Raw genomic sequence first — 5,000 nt, 5'->3', positions numbered from 1 at the left:
TTTTCATTCTTTCCTTCCACTAAACCCCCAAATACCCCCTCCCCCCCTCTCCCCATCTTATCTATCCTGCCCTCTAATACGTACACACGCAAAAGAACGAAAAAACGTAGAGACTGAACAACTTCACACCAGGCTTAATGACCCCCTTATGGGTCGATAGTCTTAAAAAAAAAAAAATAAAAAAAAAAATAGATAAAAAAAAAAATAACGACTGTGTGTGAAAACGTCCATAGACACCCACGGTTATTTGAGAACACGACGTCGTGTCGTGGACGACGCACGACGAAAAGTCGATACGTGTGAAACGAGCCTAAGACTGTATAAATGAGCACAGAAAATAAAAACATTTATGGTTAAGGAACGCTTTATATGGAAGGCAATAAATAAAACACGGGTGGCGAGCAAACGGTCTCTAAAACATCAAACAGCCACACAGTTGTTGTTATTGTCGTTGTTGTTATGCACTACAGCTTACCAGCACTTCTATCCTTGGAGACTCAGAGAGTGACACGCCCGCACATTCAAGGAATGCTGCATTCCGATAACAACCAAACCTACTGTGAAACCTTGAGTACAAAACCGTGTATTTAGAGATCATCCTCTTACCCGTGACAAAGTAATGTAAGTGTTAATACCTCTGTCTGTGGGTTAGACCGTGTTAGCTGACCTTCCTTGACATCACGTACATACAAAACACCTTTCTATGTTTGTGCGTTGGCGTGGTGGCTTTGCATTCACTTAGTCGTGGATTCGAGTCCCGGACTTCTTTCCGATTCCCAGCAGTGCCTGTGACCTACCCCAACACTCCCCAAAGCACATTATAGGGCAGAAGTGACGGTTTCGGCCGCAGCTACTCATCGTCTCCTGGCGTAGGTTCCTCGCCATCACCTTCCTGGGTTACGTTACCTCAGGGGTTCTCAACATATTCTTTCTTATTACCCATGTTTATGCAGTGCTGTTTCTCAAACTCCTGAAGCCTACTTCAACACTGAAAAGAATCGTCAGGGATCCAATAACTACCAAATAGTTAGGGGATTAGACCCTAACTGTGAAACTTTATGGCCACACAAAATGGTCCGTGAACCACAAGTAGAGAATCATTGCGTATGCTGAATGTGTGATTAATAAAAGAATTACAGCGAAATAACCATGACGCAGGGACAAATGATAAACATGGAAAGAGTATTACGGTGGCATTCTTAAAAAAAATCATTCCTTATATAAATCCTTGGAGGGAAAATATTTATATAAGGAAAGTTTCTTTAAGAATACCACCGTTAACACCTTCATACAGCTTAAAACACACAAAAAAAAAAAAAAAAAATTACAACCTTGCTGTGTCAACGTCTCCTAATAAAAGAAAATATTTTTTTAAGAATGCCACCGTTAACACCCTCATCCGGCTTAAAGCACTCAAAAACAAAAAAAAAAAACAACCAACTCCTGTGTCAATGTCTCCTAATAGATGTCACCATAACCACGTGATGAGAGAGTCAGGGAGGGGACGAAGGACATGGCTTCTCCCCTCCAACCCCCCACCCCCTCTCCCCTTCCCACCTCCCTCACACTCCCTCCCCCTAACCCTCCTGTGATCGACTGATAACAGCGCTCTCTATTGGCGGCCAGGGGATATTACGCGTTTGTTTACAAACTATGTAAGCCTGGCATATACACGACCAACGCTTTGGTGTAATCTTTTTTCAACATCCGGGCACCACCGCCGCTCCCTTGTTTTGTTTTGATTTGATTTGCACAGACATATTATAACACTATGGACCTGTTCACACCAGCGGTTTCAACCGCGGTGGTTCAATTACAGTGTAAGTCAATGGAGGCGTTCACACTCAACCGCGCATTTTTTTATTTTATTTTTTTTTATTATGCGGTACCGCAGCGGTTTCCGTACGGTTCAAACCGCTAGTGTGAACTGGGCCTTAGACTGTTACATATTCTTTCAAGGTGTGTTCAAGCTGCCGCCCGGCGATTTTATTCAAAGGGAATATCCGATGCAGAAGAGGATTCAACTTATTCTCTTTTATATCAAATTTATTATTCTGTTTATCTATTTACTTATTTATTATGTATTAATTTTATTGATTTATTTACCTATTTTTCTTACATGTGTATACACAAACGCACACACACAAAAGGACAGTTATAGAAGAAACATGAAAAAACAGCTTTCCCCACAGAGTGGTGGATGTATGGAACTTACTAGACGAAACAATAGTGTGTGCAAAAACAACACAAGAATTTAAGAACAAATTAGATGTGGCGAGATACAGAGACGGGACCTCACGCGTATAGCTCCCCTTCCCGTAAAATACAACTAGGTAAACACACACACACACACATATATATATATATACATATATATATATATATACATATATATATATATATATATATATATATATATATATATATATACATATATATAAACTTTCTGGAAAAAAGGTATGAGCATAGCTAAAGTGACCAATAAGAGGATCGGTGAATTGGTCGGGACTTCGGAGAAGAGTCGACGCGGAAAATAAAGTGTCGTGGATAAAATTCCATGCAATGATTTCACAATGGCATACTATGGTAAATCAGCATATATATAAATATATATATATACATATATATATATATATATATATATATATATATATATACAAATATATATATACACATATATATATACATATATATATACACACATCTATATATATATATATATATATATATATACATATATATGTACACATATATATATACACATATATATATATATTGTTTTTCTTGCTGTCAATGACGCCTTATACATTTTATATTTCACTCACCAGCCAATTTCATTCAACCACTGAAACTCCTACGAAGAGACAAGAGTTAAACCTATCATAGCTAAATTTACCCTTTCAGACTGATCCATTTATTCTAGATTGCTCTAAGCGATTTCATTCAGCCGAAAGGACCAACTTTTCTCCTCCTCTAGTACGGAAGGTGACTTTCGTGTTCAATTCCGACTGTCGCCAGGTGATTTCATTCAACTGAGGCCTCCTTTTGATGATGCAATATTTTTTTTCTCGTATCGGATAAGTCTATTCAGTAGAAGAGGTCAGACTCGGATTCAATCCATCGAATCGGGAGGAAATGAAGTCGATGTTCAAGTTTGAGTATCCATTGCAGGACCGCCGGCCTGTTCCCTGGGAAATGATACAGTCCTTGTACTTCCTCTCATGCCAGTGCCACACTATGCGGTGACGCCGGATACGGCCAGAGGATGGAGAAGTTCAATCTCAATCTAATCACCTGGCCAGAACGACCACCATCTCCCCCCCCCCCTGGTAAAGATAGTATCATAACCTTTCGAGTCTAATGACTCATAAAGGAGACTTTGCTATAACCAACAAGCCGGGATCGCATAAAGAACTGTCACCCAAGAACGCCCACATGAAGAATCATCACCCCATGAGATCCCACCTGAAGAATTGTCACCCCAATACGCCGAATATCAACAGTAGAATAAAGATTAGGTTAGGATAGGTTGAATGAGTGTTATGCTTATTGTCATCAACTTTACAACCGTATGACACAAGCCTTTCACATGGTACAACACCCAATGTACAATCACCTACTAAAGTAAATACCCCAGGCTCGCCGTAGCCGGAGCTATATCGCGGTATACGTAAGGCTAGCTGCAGTGAAACTTGCCAGTTGGTCTGAATGTTCAAACAAAAGATAATTTGTGGCAGTGGATATATAGTTAATTAAATGCCTCTTAGCCTCTTATCCTGCGTTGTTTGGCCTCTAGAAATAGGTAAAAATAGGGTTATGTCGAATTATCTGCCGGGAACTCAGCCACGCTCGGACGCCCAACCATGGGATACGTATTTATTTCCAATAAAAAGAGTTGGGTACAAACATCAATAGACGTTTACAGTCGGATTGAAAAGGTCAATTGCAACTCCGTGTTATCCCTAATGACTAATAGATAGCGCTCTGAACGCTTTATCATTACTATTACTAGCATATATATGTAATAACCAGTATGATATTGAAATACTGCGATACTAGCGCGACTCTCGAGTGGTGCCTTGCATGACCATATAAGGACAAAAGTCTCAAGACAAATTACTGTGATATTGTTGTTGTATTTCAAACATGAAATGCTTTGGACGTTGTAAAGATCCGGGACCTCAGAGATTTGTTTATCTTTACGGTCTAATATTTGGGATTTTGGCTGATCTTAACACGATTAACTTTACCTAACCTAACCTAACTACACCTTAATTAAATGATCAACACGGTTAAGGCGATTTATATTTACAAATTCACCTCTGGAGTTGTTGTTCTTTACAACGTTTTCATACCATGATGCATGTATGCAAGCGGCGGATGATTTTATTACTAGCGTGATGGCCGGATCTTCATCATTCAAAGGTCCGATCTTCATGGTCATATTTCGCCATTTTGTTTTCAAGGATAGAAGCGCTGGTAAACTGCAGTTCATAACAACAACAATGGTGTCCGTACATGGGCTCAACCAGTTACTTGTATCTATATTCATATCTATATTTACATATATATTCACATCGAATTTATATCTTTATATTTACAATGGTATCTATTTTCATATTTATATTCATATCTATATTTATATCTACATATATATATATATATATATATATATACAAAGATATACTTATACTCATATCTATATCATATTTATATATACAAAGATATACTTATATTCATACTCTACATTCATTTTCATATCTGTATTTTATCTTGATTTTTGCTGTATTTGTTTACACTTGACATTCCATCCAGCTAATACATACAGTGCGTCAGAGTATAGACGAGACTCGAGCTTTCAAAAAAAAAAAAAAAAAAAAAAAAGGGGGGGGGGGCAGAGCCATCTGGCGAGTGTTTATTTCCACCATGATCAGATCTCCATCAATCATGTTTATACACTTGTGAAGACAAAAATACTCAATTTTATGACCGCCTTGCCT

Source organism: Oratosquilla oratoria, chromosome 28 (assembly GCF_046742065.1).
Source record: "Oratosquilla oratoria isolate Oo_2021 chromosome 28, ASM4674206v1, whole genome shotgun sequence".
Classification (NCBI taxonomy): Eukaryota; Metazoa; Arthropoda; class Malacostraca; order Stomatopoda; family Squillidae; genus Oratosquilla; species Oratosquilla oratoria.
The sequence above is the reverse complement of the archived record's forward strand: the minus strand, read 5'-3'. Positions refer to the sequence as shown.